Source organism: Caretta caretta, chromosome 1 (assembly GCF_965140235.1).
Source record: "Caretta caretta isolate rCarCar2 chromosome 1, rCarCar1.hap1, whole genome shotgun sequence".
Lineage (NCBI taxonomy): Eukaryota > Metazoa > Chordata > Testudines > Cheloniidae > Caretta > Caretta caretta.
In genome coordinates this window covers 207,352,603-207,369,277 of record NC_134206.1, presented here as the reverse complement: position 1 = coordinate 207,369,277, position 16,675 = coordinate 207,352,603, and the positions used below count along the sequence as shown (strand labels likewise).

Below are 16,675 nucleotides of genomic sequence, written 5' to 3'. Positions count from 1 at the left end.
TGCCAGTTTGTATACAGTGCCCTTGCACTGGGCTGGGAGAAGTGGGGCCGCCCATGTCATGCCCCAATGCTCCTGGCTGGTCCCTTGCTCCTGGGACCAACCTCCCTGTGCCATGCTCCATTGCTCCCATGGGGGGCCCACAAAACGTTTGGCACTGGGACCACAAGAGGTTAATCCAGCACTGGCTTCTGTGGCTCTCCCAGCACCGACCTGCTTCCTAGGCTGCTTCTCTGGCTCTGATTGCTGCAGCTCTCCTCCCAGTACAGGCCTGCTCTCTGGGCTGCTTCTCTGGCTCTGCTCCCAGCATGGATCTGCTTCCTGGGCTGCTTCTCTGGCTCTGCTCCCAGCATGGATCTGCTTCCTGGGCTGCTTCTCTGGCTTTTATTGTTGCAGCTCTGCTCCCAACACTGACCTGCTTCCTGGTTCTCTCTGGCTGGCACGGCTCTGCTCTGGCTCTCTCCTTATCTCAGCCCTACTCTGTCTGACCCTGTCAATTCCACCTAACACAGAGGATGGGACCCCCTGGCCTCCTGACTCCCTGATTAACCTGCCCACCCTATCAATCAGGCTGACCTGGAGCATTGGCCTCTCCCCATTGTTCCTGGTGACTGTCAGTCTCAGGGTCCCGATTTCCCAAAAACCTTTCCCCTTTCTTTTGGTACTGGGAGTTAGCCAAACGAAAACCACCACTGAGTTTTAGTAAGGGTTGGCCCCTTACACATATATAAATTCTGCTGCCAGTGCTTCTGGGCTGATAAAAATCAAGCAAAGAGTCAGGGGGTAGACTGAAATAGATGGATAGATACCCACCCACCTCAGAGAGATTTGAGCTCCTTGGGGCAGAGTATTAGATACTAGTAAATAATGAGGTGCACAAGTTTACCTGCATGTTTGTCTGAAAAGGTGCCCTGTAATGGTTTATGAATGTAGGTCTCCTATGCAATCAGAATCATATACTTCCTCACACCATCCTCTCAAGTGAATTTGTAAAGGGATGAAGTTGTGAACCTGAATATGGGTTCCAGTAATCACTAACTCAGGGGTCCCTACCTCAGGCTACAACCAGCTGCTAACTGGGAAGGGAAATTGTTTTGGTACCTGCTGAGAAGCCTTCTATTTGAACAGTAATAGCTCCGAGCCAGGCCGTCAAGTTAATTGGGGGAACTGGCTGATGGTGTCTTACATGTACACTGATGAATTCTGACCTTTTACTGCAGTGACACTCTGGCTTTCTGTGTCTGAGTCAAGATGAGCTCTCTTGTGATTGGGGCTGAGCTACTGTGATGAGTTTTATTCTTGTTAAATGCAATATTTGTTAATTGGTAAAGACATGTCTGTTGCAGTGTCGCTCCCACCCAGAGAAGGAAGCAGCAGGGCCAGAGCGAGGCAGAGGTTCTCATTTTTAAAAAGTGTTTTGACACTTCTGATGTCATCTTCCTTACGGGCCATTTAATGACTGCCATTTCAATTCCTGATGGAGCCAGTGAAGGGATGGCTGCATTGGAGTGAGCCCCCCACCAGCCTCATGTCCCGTCTCTTTTAAAACAGAAAGGAATTAGCCTTTGGTTTTTAAAATATTTTTGCCAGGCAGTTTCTTGTATTGTTTGTAACCATGGCGCCACGATCTTTAACTTCCCCAGAGGACCAACAGCAGCCAAAAGCCAAAGCTTTCAGGAAGCCTGCTTAAAATGGACATTATGGAGGCAGAGCAGGAGCTTGGGGCCTCCCTCTGGGAGCAGTCTCAAACACTTTTTTTAATAAAAATAATGTCAAAGGACATCCTGAAGATTAAAGTACAGTTGGACCCAGGCAGGGTGCTCTTCAGGGACTGAGTGCTACACAGGTGACACAGAACCAAGAATTTGCTGAGAGGCACCATCCAGGAGCCTCAACGCACTGAAACCAGAAGAACAGCCAAAGCATTGCGTTTGCTTTTTTTAGAACAAGGTAGCTGATTTGGAAGGCAGATCTTGTTGCAATGATCTGCATATTGTGCAATTTCCAGAAGACACAATGATGAAAGCCTACAGGATTCCTGCAGAAAGCTCCACCTAGAGGGAAATCCTGGCCTCATTGAAGCTAGCACACTTCAGGTGTATTTGCAATGATAAAGAATACCATCATAATAAAGAAACCATTGCCCTCTGTGACAGGTTGCTCCCTTTCAAGGTACCACTTGATGTGCTGAGATACCACTGAGCTCGACTGTTCTGCCAGCATGGGCCCCCTTTAACCTGTCTTGCTGAGCCAGACTCTTAAGCCTCCTCTAGCACAGACACAGGCAGGGCCATACCCCACTGCAGAAAGACAGAGACACAGAGATCGGCTCTGGAAAGACTCAGCCAAAAGGACTTGCCCCAGCACTCAGGTGCCCACCTTCCTTAGAGTGCAGACCCAAAGATATATTGTCTTGCGCAATATGGAAAAAATCTGCACAGCACAAGCTCATATAAATTCACCCTCTTCCTCAAACTGAAGAGAGATGTGCACGCCTCCTTGCCGCCCCCCAGTTAGAAATTGCACAAAATGGGTTTAATAATAAACAAAATAAATGTATTACCTATAAAAGGCAGATTTTAAGTGGTTAAAGGGATAGCAAACAGAAAAAAGCAGATTACTAAACAATAAAACAAAACATGCAAACTAAGCTTGATTGACTAAAGAAATTGGCTACAAATAGCAATTTCTCACCCTAAAAGTTGTTTCAGGCAGATTACAGGGATTCTTGAAAGCCAGCTGCATTAGCCTGCCGCTTGAAACTTCAGGTATTATTACTCACAGGCTGGACAACCACCTAGCCTGGGCTCAACTCTTCTTCCCACAGTTCAGTTCTTGTTTCCAGGTGTTTTACTGTGTCTCTTTGGTTTACTCTCCTCTTTGGGCAGGGAGGCAGAGGAGAACCATGATGATGTCACTCCCTTGCCTTATATAGCTTTTGTGTATGGCAGGAACCCTTTGTCTTCCAGTGGAAAAACGTTGGCATTCCAGGGAGTGTGGGGTGTCCAGTACCAGGTGACTCAGACCCAGGTCTCTGCAGGGCTGTAGCAGCCATTACTCGTAGGCTGTCTGGAGCTTCCACAGGAAGACTAAGCCCTTTCACAGTCCATTGACTTTGCTAATGGGCCATCAGCCCTGTCTGGCTTTTTCATTGTTGTACCTGAAGGGCTAGTTGTGGGTGACACCCAAAGTAGCACATTTGAAATACAATATTCCTAACTTCAGAAATGATACAGGCATACACATTGGATAATCACGTTCAGTAAATCATAAGCTTTCCAATGATATGTCACATGGGCCATCTTACATGAAGTATATCTCATTTATGCCATATCCATATCATAAGCATATTTCATAAAGAGTATGGAGTGTAATGTCACACCCTGCACCATTTTCCCAGTTCTGAAATGAAAATTCAAGGAGCCCTCCTATGCCATTCAGGGCTCGATATTACAGATTTTCAGTGGGAAGGATGAAGACTTTATTTCAGGGCTGAGGCATACAAGGGGTCATCAGCAAAATGAAAGGTGTCACTCCGCTCTTCCCCAAAAAGTGTCCAGCCATTTGGTTTGTTCTGACACCAAGACAGGTGGTCATCGCTCAGAAAATAGCTCATGACCTTAAGAGGCCTGAGCTATTCCTCAATAGCACACCTTGGTCAAAGCCTTGGGTTGGGATTTTTGCAAAGACTGATCAGAGCCAGAACACCCTCACTTTCTTGGGGGGTTGAATTCCTAACCTGAATTGCCTGGCTTGGACCCAATTCTAGCGTGCTGTTTTCATTTCACTTTGATTTACTTTTCAAGAAAGGTCCTAAAGAGCTGCCCTAAGTGTTGCAAAGTTTGGGCATTGACATGGCGTAAGTGCACGTGAGCTACAGCTGCACGATCCGACTGCCTGCTACATTTAACATGCCCCATTTTTAACCCTTTCAGTTTGTTCCTAGTGAATCTCACGCTAATGTGAGGTTCTGAATTGAGAAGCCTGGCGACTAATGCCCATTGCCTAGCCACACAACTAGTATCTATTACAGCCATGTAAGGCACCTACCACTGTGGCATCTAAACACTGATGGTACCTAAGGTAAAACACTCCAAGTTTCATTCACATCCTATCCTGCCAATGTGCCTTTGCCCTAGAGGGGCCACCTCTAGGAACTCTGTCTCCATGGCCCCTTTGGTATTTGGCTGAGATTGCCAGTAAAGTAGGCAATTGATGACATTTGTGGGAGGGGTTTTTGAGGTCTGAATACCTCTGTGCTAGGAAATGAACTGGGTCTCACGCAACTGAAGTCATATAGGGCCACCAGACTGGCATTCGACAGTATCATGGTTAGCTCACTGCAGGATGGTGCTATGCACTGGTCACAGTGATTCGTTATCAAGTCCTGGAGTCATTCAATCCCTTCATTTGTGGATGATTTGTTTTTTTTAGTTCTTGTGTCACAGCTTTGCCTTTGGTGCTAGGCAGTGGCTGTTGGGCCCCACACACTACAGCATGTCATGGCCACACAGTAAGCCAAGCAGTCCAGCACACAGCCAGAGAGAGCAAAAAATGTCCCTGGCATTCATGTAACCACAGACTGAGCCTCTTCCTGAAAGCAGCTCAAGGCTAAGAGCAGCTAAAGAAGGATCACTGCTACCAGAGCGACTTTCATTTAGAATTGCTAACGAACCAGCTCCGGAGACCTCGGTAATAATTAGTCTTTGATGCTAGTAAAGTCAAAATCAGGTTAGAAAAATCTGTAACCAAGTAAAAGTAATTGTCTCTTTCATTATGGGAGGTCACTTCTTAGTGCTCCTATGGTGCATGGATAGGAGTGTTTTCTGTATCCTCCTCAGAGTATAAGTCAGTTCAGATGAGAGGAATATCTCCAATGTTTCATTAAATACATATATAAAAGCCACTATGTCTCCCTGCACCCGCTCCAGAATGCTGGGCTGTGATTATGCTGAAGACAAGTGGCCTGTTTATTGCTCTCATGCTATTCCTTCTCCGATTCACTTCCCATAGGCACAAGCTGTTCTCGGAGAACAAATGTTGAAATGCAAAACTCCACAAAGGTTCTGGGACCATGCTCCAGCCACAGCTGTAGATTTTAGAGCTGGTTGGGGGTATAAAAGACTGGATTTCTCTGTTGCATCCAGCAGGTTTTGTCCCAAAAGGCAGGGGAAATTATTTGTGTAACAAATCAAAGAGGTGCAGAAAACAAGACAATTATTATGTAACTCCCCCTCGACTGGGTCTAGATCCATCCTTCTTTAGCTCCAAAAACACATGAGCTAAGAGAATTCTTGTGATTGGAACTAGTAAAAGGTGTTTTATTCTCTCTGTCCATCAGCCACAATAGGTCTACAGAGAATACACACTATAGTCACTAAAATTCCAGATGTGCTAAGGGGCTCCAGCCTGCTTGTACAATCAAGGCCAAATGGAGAATCATAATCTACTGTTGGTTGAGAATGTTAATAGCTTGCCTCAGTGAGGGCAAGGTGCCAGCTTCTCTCAGATAAGCAGCTTTTAGGCCCTTGCTCAAGAAGTCATCTCTTGATGCAGACAATCTCACTAGTTATAGCCCTTGTCTCCAGTCTTCCCTTTTGAGGGAAGGTTATTGAGCCTCCTGTGGCAAAGCAATTTAAGAGTCAGTTTTCTTTAATCCCCTTCTGTCAAGCTGTAGTCCTGGATATTGTTAATTTTTCTCCAACATAAGGAATGAACTTTTTTTTTTCCCAGTTTGACTCAATTTTATTTTCAATTGAGGAAAAAAATTGACAAAAACAAGAACAGAAGTAAAGTCTCCAAAGGGAAAGCACAGTGTGTATGTGGTTCCCCTCTAATATGCTGCATCAGTTCTGCATCACAAAATGGCAGCTGCCCCCACAGACGATAGACTCTGAGAAACGCAAAGGGGAAGTGCAACAAAAACAAAAACATAGCTACTTAGCTGCATACATCAGAGGCATGGCACAAAGACTGCATTGGTCTCAGTGGATGTTGACCACCTTCTACGGATGGAAAAAAACATTTGGTGTCCCATATGGAATCATTTAGATCCATCAAACAGTCTTTGATACCATTGACCATGAGGCTGTGTTGAGTGGCTCTGTTTTTATTTTGGTGAGAACCCAACAGCTGTTGTTTGACAGTTGCCTATTAGCCCTAAGGGCTTTCTTGTGCAGGGTATGGAAAGGTTCCACTTGGTCACCTCTCCTGTCCAACATGCATCACAAATGGAGCAGAGAATATACAATTCCCTCCTTTCCAGCCGACTTCGGACAAGTTGACTCTCTCTTATTTCCTAGTCAGAGAGAGGTTTGTGTGTCCATTGCAAACATAAATCAATGTATAAATTTCCCCATAAACAGGCTCCAATCATTTCAAGTGCCATCTCTCTTTCATTTCTGGCCACCTGAACAAATAACCTTTCATGCATGTTATTCATTTAATTTGTTTTGTGTATTTCTAATAAGTTAGGTAACACCTTTCTTGGAGCAGACTCCATTAGCATGTAAATGAACAATTTCCACAAGGAACTCATTAGAACAATGCCAAGTCAGAGGGCCCTTGATTCAGAGCAAACCTTTCCTAGTCCATTGCTGTAACAAAGATCCCAGTGCTAGTTTTAAGTTGAGTAGAGAAATGCAAAAGTAAAAATCAAACAAATATTGAAAAGTTGGACAAGGTGATGGTGACACCTGTCCCAGACTAGCCTAAATACAGATTTCACCATGCACATAGTTTATTAAAATAAACTCTTTTATTATTTACTTGGGAATAATTACAGTTGGGTGGCTGTCTAGATTAGTGATCTGCAGCGCCTGTCTAATAGCACAAAATTCTATATCTATCAACTCTCAAGTAAAAGGAGTTTCAGGGGAATTGGGAAGCCCAGCCAAGTGATTGGATTTATTTTAGGGCTGTTAAGCAATTAAAAAAATTAATCGTGATTAATCGTACTGTTAAACAATAAGAGAATACCATTTATTTAAATATTTTGGATGTTTTCTACATTTTCAAATATATTGATTTCAATTATAACACAATACAAAGTGTACAGTACTCACTTTATTTTTGATTACAAGTATTTGCACTGTAAAAAACAAAAGAAATAGTATTTTTCAGTTCACCTAATATAAATACTGTAGTGCAATCTCTTTATCATGGAAGCTGAACTTACAAATGTAGAATTATGTACAAAAAACTGCATTAAAAATAAAACAATGTAAAATTTTAGAGCCTGCAAGTCCACCCACTCCTACTTCTTGCTCAGCCAATCGCTCAGGTAAACAAACTTGTTCGTATTTGCAGGAGATAATGCTGCCTACTTCTTGTTTATAGTGCCACCTGAAAGTTTATAGTGCCACCAGGTGTTCTCGTGGCACTGCTGTAGCTGGTATTGCAAGATATTTACATGCCAGATGTGCTAAAGATTCATATGTTCCTCCATGCTTCAACCACCATTCCAGGGGACACGTGTCCATGCTGATGACGAATTCTGCTTGATAACAATCCAAAGCAACGTGGATCGACGCACGTTCATTTTCATTATCTGAGTCAGATGCCACCAGCAGAAGGTTGATTTTCCTTTTAGGAGGTTCGGGTTCTGTAGTTTCCACATGGGAGTGTTGCTCTTTTAAGACTTCTGAAAACATGCTCCACACCTTGTCCCTCTCAGACTTTGGAAGGCACTTCAGATTCTTAAACCTTGGGTCGAGTGCTGTAGCTATCTTTAGAAATCTCACACTGGTATCTTCTTTGCATTTTGTCAAATCTGCAATGAAAGTATTCTTAAAATGAACAACACGTGTTGGGTCATCATCCAAGACTGCTATAACATGAAATATATGGCAGAATGCGGGTAAAACAGAACAGAAGACATACAATTCTCCCTCAAGGAGTTCAGTCACAAATTTAATTAATGCATTATTTTTTTAACGAGAATCATCAACATGGAAGCATGTCCTCTGGAATGGTGGCCGAAGCATGAAGGGGCATACGAATGTTTAGCATATCTGGCACATAAACACCTTGCAATACCGGCTGCAAAAGTGCCATGGAACTGCCTGGTCTCAGTTTCTGGTGACATTGTAAATAAGAAGCGGGCAGCATTATCTCCTGTAAATGTAAACAAACTTGTTTGTCTGAGTGATTGGCTGAGCAAGAAGTAGGACTGAATGGACTTGTAGGCTCTGAAGTTTTACATTGTTTTGTTTTTGAGGGCAGTTATGCAACAAAGAATATCTACATTTGTAAACTGCACTTTCACAAGAAAGAGATTGCACTGCAGTACTTGTAGGTCAATTGAAAAATAGTATTTCTTTTATCATTTTTATAGTGCAAATATTTGTAATCAAAAATAATATACACTTTGATTTCAATTATAACACATACTACAATATATTTGAAAATGTGGAAAAACATCCAAAATATTTAATAAATTTCAATTGGTAGTCTATTGTTTAACAGTGTGATTAAACCTGTGATTAATCACAATAATTTTTTAAAATCGCAATTAATTCTCAAAGGATCAAAGGAAATACTTTTTAATGCAATATTGAACTAACTTTTACAACTTGCTGCTGCGGGATATTATTGAACCAAATACTTTAGCTAGATGAAAAAGGATTAAACCATTAAAACAGGCATGCAGTGACTTTATTGTTGTTGATCATTAACTGGGACTTTCCCCGTCATATAACATTAGACTGTTATGTGCACTGTGAAAATTTCCCCATTCCTTGGAAGTATCTGGTAAAGGAATATGTCTGAAACAGAACCGCATATCAGGCTAGCTGGATTATGGGTTCATTCAACCATAGCATATCCTATATTTCTCATCTTTATAGCCCCTCATTTTTGTTCAATTCAAATTTTAAGATTTTTTTCCCCATAAACACATGGCCTGGGAGAGTGTGCAACAACGAAACATCTCTCAACAAAAGTCATTGTTAAAGTAGACACATTCCCTCTTATCCCAGCCCTCTCCAATCTTCTCCAAAGAAATCACTAGCGACAGTGATGGATGTTCAAAGCACACCCATCTTCCTGTAAGGAAGCAAAGTAATTGTAATTATGGTGACAGGGGAGGGAGAACAGTTCTGGCTCCCTAAAATAATTTCACAGTCTCATTTGCACTTGAAGAAAAAAAAAATCTTGTTAGCAGCAAGGAAATGGATCATGAGAAATTCAGCAACTCCAAATATTTCGAAGAGATGAGAAGAATAAAAAATAAGCTCCACGAAAATCCCATCAGCCCTTTTTGTCGTGCAGGAAAAAGAGAATAAGTGAGCTCAAGTGGACAACCAGCCCAGTGTGACTTCATTGCCAAAGTCCTTTACAAGCGTTACTGGGTCTGGGAACTCCGGCCAATAGGGCAAACACTGCAGGGTGGGCTCAGTGTGCTTAATGGCCCACTAGGGTCATGTGCACACTAGCTTTCTCCCTCTGGAGAACTAGCTTCAAATTCTACAGGCAGTAAGAGAAGAGGAGTCTGCCTGTTCCAAGTCCCACCGTCATTATATCATGGAATCACTCGCCACACCTGCCCTTAAAAGCAAAGTCAAAGCCTCACTTCCTGTGTAAGAATTCTCCAGTCTGTACTTTAGCTAAGCAACTCTGTCTCTCTTGTTCTGTTTGTACAGCCACCTAGCACAATGTGGGCCTGGTCTACAGTTAGGATCTCTAGGCACTGCTGCAATAGCAGTACGGATAAAAACTCAACAAAATTCATGAGATATGGAGAACTGGTTAATTTAAATGATTAAATCAATGTGTGCTCTTTATCATATGGACCCCAATGTTTCCATACATCCACTATGGACCAGGATTGGTTTTGACTCAGCAACCAAGAAATGAAAGGCTTTGTAATCCATTCAAATCTCCTGAGCCTGCTAGTCTCCCTGAATTGTGTTTTCACTGTTTGGTATAGTTCCCTTACCTGCCTAGCTTACTCTTTCCAGCACAAAGATATTTGACAAGCTTCATAAATGCCTGAATGTTTGCAGTGTCGGGCATATTTCAAGTTAGAAAGAGCAGACGTGAGATAAAAATAAAGCTGAAGAATAAGTCAGTTCATGGCTTTATCTGAACCAGATTTCCCAGCACGGCTCACTATTTTAGCTCACAATATAATTATCATCCCCACTTCTACAGCAACCAGTTGGGACACAAGATACTGAAGTGATGGATTCCAGGTAAAATATAAACAAGATGACCAAAGCAGCTCTTTCATTATTATACTTGACACACTCTTCTCTTTTAGGGTTACCCTATTTCGAGTTCCCAAATAGAGGACACTACTTGGGGGGAGGAGGAGGAGGAGGTGTGTGTGTGTGTGTGTGTGTGTGTGCTGGGACAGGAGAGGGTATTTGGGGGCTGCTGGAGGGGTGTGCACACTGAGATGGGAGTCAGTATTTGGGGGGCATGGAGGGAGGTATTTGGCAGGGCTGGGGGGTGTGTGCTGGGAGGGTGTATTTGGGGGCTCCTGGAAGGGTGTGTGCACTGGGATAGGAAGGGGTACTTGGAGTACTGGAGGAGATATTTGGGGGTGTTAGAAGGGTGTGTATACTGGGATGGGATTTTGGGGTGCTGGAGGGAGCATCTGTGGCCTCACACTTGAGATGGGGGCAGCGTTGCACTCTCTGTCATGATGGTAGCGTGGCTGGCGCAGGCCTGGGAAGTAGCACCAGCCCATCAGTCAGCGCCTCCCTGCAGGTCTCTCCCTCTCCCCAGGGCAGGGAGCCAGGGCCTGGCCCTGTCAACCCTCCTGGCCAGGCTCTGAGGCCCTGCAGCAATAGGGATGCTTTCTAATTGCTGAAAACTGGACACCTGGCCCTGCTCTTGCCCCTGAGGCTCCGCCCCCAGTCCCACCTCTTCCCCCAGACCCAACCCCCGCACGCTCCTCTCCCACATCACTCACTCTCCCCTGTCCTGGCACTCACCTGCCACCTGCTGAGCCGGGCTGGGAGGAACTGATGTGGAGCCAGCCCGCCTGCCCAGTCGAGGCACAGGGGGCTGGGGTGGGGGTCAGTCCCCAGAGCAAGGGCTGGGGAAATCAGGGCACAGTGGGGTAGGCAGACAGGATTCCCCTCACCCCCTGGGGTGGCAGCGGCACCGGTACCTACCTCTGTGCTGGAGAGGCTGGAGCTGGGTCCCAGAGCCAGCCAGCTCTCTCTGTAAAGAGTCATCAGCTTAGCAGAGACCAGCTCCTCCAGGCTCCAGCAGCAGCCGCTGCTCCTCCCGCCCCTGGTGGCAGAGGCCAGTTACTGTGGGTTCCCTTTTCAACTGGACTTTCTGGTAAAAAAAACAAAACAGACACCTGGCAGCCCAGCGCAGCAGGTCATGTGGCCCAGCCAAGAGGCGCTTGCAACTCCGCTTACCTGGCAGGGTGGGCCGTGGCAGATGGGATACAGCAGCTGTGGCTGCAGGGGAGGAACCAACTGGAGCACAGAGACAGCTCTTTCTGAGCTGCAAGGTGTGCTCTGCTTGAAAAATCCCAGATATTTCCTGTTATTTGAAAAATCCCCCCGGAGAGAGAGCAGACTACCAAAGAAATAGGTCATGTCGGGAAAATCTAGCCGTATGGTAACCTTGCTCTCTTTTCTGTTTGTAAGATGTGGCTTTTTTTCTCATGCAGATGTAACACATATGGAACAACATTTGATCAGCCTTAATTTGAAGGCTCAATCCACTCTGTTTCTGTAACAGATCAGGGCAAAATTTCTTCCTGCTGATTTGCCCAGCTCTTGCTCTCCCCTGTATTCCAATCACAGTGTGTAGCTAAGATAAAGTGCAGTGTCTGTAACACATTGCAGTGGAGCTGAATCAGTTCCCATGCAGCTGGATCAGCCTCCCTTTTGTCATTCCTGGCTGATTCATTAGGCTCAGACTATTCAAAGTGATGGAAATTATATTTAGGTCAGAAATGTATTTTAAATATAATGGGTATTTCTAAAAGCATCTTATGCAGAGACTTACTGTCTGCTGCAGATATGACAGCATGTGGATCTGCAGAACCATGTTAAATTACTGTCCTTACTACATTTTTCTGATACAAAAGGAGCTCCCAAAATCTGATTTTATTTTGTTAATTCGGTGCTCTCTAAATAAGAGAGCCACCTTCTGGCAGTTCTCATTAAGGAGCCCAAAGAGGAAAAAGCTCAGATTTCCCGAAGTAAGGCGGGGGAGGGGGAAGAGAGGAAGGGGGGAGACACACACACACAAATAGCAAAAACTATTGTTCTACAACGATGGTGGAGATGGAAATGTTTTGTGCCACTGATCGATACATGAACTGGCCAGATGCTGGTTGTGAACCAATGTTAGGGATAGGGCAGGAGTTTGGTGAGGTGCCTGTGATTCTAGGGGGGTTCACCCACACCCGTAAGGGAAGCTGTGTTACCATGTACTCTGCAATCCTGGGTGCTTCTGTGCTGTGCAGCTTTGGCTCAGTGCCCTGGCACCGGCAGCCTGCTCACAGCACGGTGGCCTCACCCTGGCTACAGCTTGCAGGGTGAAACCAACAGCCCTTCCAGTCCTGAGCCTCCGCAAAACCATCTCCCCTGCAGCGTCCTGTCCCTCTCATTGGCCCCTCACAGAAGTTTAAGTTAACTGCCTCCAAAGAGGTAGGGGAGACACCAACCTGATAATAAGAAAAGGAGGACTTGTGGCACCTTAGAGACTAACAAATTTATCTGAGCATAAGCTGTAGCTCACGAAAGCTCATGCTCAAATAAATTGGTTAGTCTCTAAGGTGCCACAAGTCCTCCTTTTCTTTTTGAGAATACAGACTAACACAGCTGCTACTCTGCAACCTGATAATTTGGCTGAGGATTCTACCCTTCAATTTGATACATAGCACTAAAATGGTTTTGTAATAAACCAAGAATAAGTATATTAACAAAGAACAGCGATTTAAATAACGAGTAATAGGCCAGACAAGACGGTTACAAGTAAAACCCAACCAAACAGGGCTTGTAGTAACTAACACTAAATTCTGTCAAATTACCATCTTTGTCTAAGCAGGTTTCTCACCTGTAGTCAGTTTCCAGCTCCTCCTGGGTGAAGTTGAGCCACTTTTCATGACCTCCAAGAATGCTGCTTCTTTATGTCCCACAGGTGACAGATATCCCAAAGTCTTTCAGCTCTTCCTTACATCCTCAACAGATAGCTTTTTCTTAAAGTCAGGAAACCCACCTGGGAGCCATTGCCATATTAATTTTTCAGTTTCCTGTGATTTTTCAATGGAAATGGTCTTCCTGCTATCCCTGATTCAAATGCATAGTCCATTGTTCTTGGCCACACCTGATTTGATCTTTCAGTTGAGCCCAAGAGGTGTTGGCCATTCTCCTTCCTCTGGAAAAAAGCTGGTTTTGCCTCCCGGGTCTATTTACAGACTCCCAAACATAATATCAGAGTAGCTATAAATTCACATACAGCATTGTTACTTACATTTCACAGTGATATTAACGGCTAGCTTGTTGCTAGTTTCCAAACAGTATTACAAAACACCGTTTAAATAAATATCATGACAAGTGTGTGAGGTGTATTCAGCTAGTCAAGTCAACTAAGTTGTACGGATACATGCCAGGAGGCCTTTTGCCATCTGGCATTGGGGTGCGCTTAGCGTCACAGTGGCCATTACACTGTGGTCATGGACTCCTATTCCAAAGGGCAATGGCCTTGTTTTGATGATCCTATGAAGGCTAATGGAGCCTGTTGGTTTTCCGGTTTCAGAGTAGCAGCAGAGGGCTCTGAGATAATGTATTATGTACTTGGCAGACCACTCTATTGGTGATCCAGTTGGACTTTTTAATGGCCTAACATTGTCCTGTTCCAGAAACTGAGCTCCGCAGAGCAGAGCTGCTGGTCCTCCTTAGATACAATACTGAGGGGAGGTGTCAAGAGTAGCTGGAAACTGACTACAGATGAGAAACCTGCTTAGACAAAGATGGTAACTTGGTGGAATTAAGTTTTAGTCACTACATGACCTGGGAGTTAGAACACTTCTCCCCTTACTGTTTGCCTGAGGTCCTGCTCATGCTGGTATCCTGTTGAGTTTGCAGCTGGGTTACAAATCTGAGAGTGGGGTGCTATGGTTCTGTTGCTCCTGCTCTTCTACTTCTTTGCGTGAGGTGTCCATACATGATTGAATATGTTATAAGCAAATGTGGGTTTAGATGCCTTGAGACTCTTGGCTGTTAATGCCTAGATTAATACTCCCAAGCCTGTTATGTGTGAATCACAGCCACTGTCATTATGGCCAGGACTCCTGATGGGGTCTGAAAACATCAGTCCTGAACAGGCTGAAGAGGCTGTTTGCTGAGCAGTGTGATATACTCACTCTCCTTTAGGGACTGCACCCATCACAACCCTGACTCCATTCATTTGGGTTGCAGCAGACTGGGAATCCAGTAGAGGGCTGCTACAGAGCTGCCCAGAGCCCTACCTCATACGGTCCCATCCCAGGAACCTGTTTTATGAAGCATTTTCATCACAGAACAGCTGAGCACTTTGCCTCATTGCTGAAGTTCAGCTACACCCCCCTGCACACTCATTCCCAACTGTAAACTTTCCATTTCACTGATGAAAGCAGCCTGGTTTATGCTTTATCTGTTCCCTGTTACTTCCTGCTCCCCACAGGGCTTCAGCAGGAGAGAAAGGAGAGCTAAGCTTTTGGCTTTTCCCCCCACTAAGCCTTGTCAAACTTCTGAGCAGCCAGCCAGGAGCCCCAGGGCATCATGGAGTCAAGGCTCTTAGATCTTTCAGGGCGGGGGTAATTCTATTTTTCCGTTCCTCCAAAGGATCTCCAATTCCCCTGCTGCTCAGTTAGTGCTAGTCTGCTTAATCCGAGTCTGTTTGAAGAAGGCAGCAACAGGGAAAAGAAAAGTTGGAAGGACAGACATGTTGTTTCCAAGCAGCTGCTTCTTGGGATCGATGTGAAAAATCAAATCAAACCCTCCTCCATTCTCAAGTTATGGTACATCTCCTCCAAACAGCCAGCCAGCCTGGCAATTAGCCTGTCTGAGGAGATAAATTCATTTTAAGCAAGGAAGGCTGCACACTTCATAGTGATGGGAGCAATGTTCTCTGTCAGTGATAGCTGGGACCTGCATTTCTTACTGGCTTTGGGATGTTTTGTTTGTACAACAAACAACAGAGACACATGGCTGAGACAGATTTTAGGTGCTCAGGTACTAAAGTGGCTGGGACTACATAAATAGATTTCTTTTTTTCGTCTCATTTTAGTTAGAGGTGCAATCCTGTGGCCTGGCATTTACTAAGCAGACAAACTGCAGATGATGCTGAAGTCAGGATCAGAAACTTAGTTCAGTGGAGTTACAAGAGACTGTTGTGCAGGCTGGTCTTGTAGCTACGGACACACAGCCGTTTGATTTTAATTACCAGAGGCAGTGTGGTCCACTTGTTAGACTGGGCCTCCATCAGAACTCAGGGGCTCAATTTCTGACTTTGCCATTGATTTGCTTTGTGATTTCCAGTCTTGCACTTGACTGTGCTTCACTTTTAGCAATTGTCGCAGTGACAGTTCTCTGGGATAGTATGTGCGCACAGTCCCTCTTTATACAGTACATTTTAAAAGTGTCATTGGCCTTCACTGCTCCTGTTCAAAGGAACATTTATCACAACAGTTATGACAATAACTGTGCATCGCTGTCCTTTCACAAGAGTCCTGAACTGGCTGGGATAAACTGGCCAGCAGATCTTCGGATTCAGCAGCTGTTAGGGGACAGTACACCTGCTCACATATCTACCTCCAGTCTCCCAGCAGAGTGGCATCTCAGTAAATTGCCACTGATGGACCAGAAATGTCAGGAGTGCCCTATCAACATTTGGATGGATTCCTGATGGTAGGTATATTATTAAGTTTGGGAATCTTGTTGAATGACATTATATAAAGATCATACATGGATAAAGCCCACTGTTTTCCCACTGTTATAATGATAAACCACAGTAAAATGTGTTACACACAGCCTATTCTTTATAATCTCTCATATGCCAGTTGCTTGTTGTAACTGTGGGTAACACTGTTCCTTTGCAAAAGGTTTAACAAACCTAAGATCTGATCCTGCAAATACTAAAGCACAGTAGAAATGACTCATGGAAGTTATGAGCCTGAATTAACTATAGTGTTTGCTAGATTGGTTCCACAGTTTCTAGCCAATGGTCCCTTGTATCTACTCCCTTATAATTGGTCACCTTGTATTCATCTTCCTGAAATCTGTAAAGCCCCTTTCCCTCAGCTGACCACTATTTGGCATGATTTAGCGTCTCTGTGGTTTGGTAGCCATACGTATCATGTCTCATACACATTTCCATGCCATATTAGCCATTTTAAATTGGCAGCAAGACAACTTTAAGACAGCCAGCATTTCAGCAATATTCACTTCCTCAGCGAAGAAGGAAAAAGAATGGGAGTGCTAACCATAAGATCCCTCTGACACAGGAACCAACCATGGCTCCCAACTACAATAAACACCACAGAAAACGGTGCAAAGGATTCTGAGATGTACCCAAGGAAGAACCAGTGATGTCACTGCAGGTGGGGTTATGGTTTGAAAGAAGCTGGAAGCCTTTCAAATAGCATCTTAAACATATCAGAAGTCCTGGAACAAGCAAACAATCCCAGCTGAGCAAGTAATAGATTGAAAAGACAACCTAG

General features: G+C 44.4%; 1 long non-coding RNA gene across 2 annotated transcripts in view; it reads right to left on the bottom strand.

The window, feature by feature from the left end:
* LOC125630219 (uncharacterized) overlaps positions 1-11,680 on the bottom strand; it is a 30,884-nt gene extending 19,204 nt beyond the window's left edge. Inside the window, exons 1-3 of one of the 2 annotated variants that reach the window (XR_007354593.2) lie at positions 11,376-11,680; positions 11,121-11,289; positions 6,974-7,768 (exon numbers count right to left, since the gene is read on the bottom strand). This is a non-coding gene — a long non-coding RNA (uncharacterized LOC125630219). Of the gene's footprint in view, positions 1-6,973; positions 7,769-11,120; positions 11,290-11,375 lie in introns of those variants that run through there. The other variant, XR_012666512.1, reaches the window with a different exon arrangement.
* Positions 11,681-16,675: the final 4,995 nt, after the last annotated feature.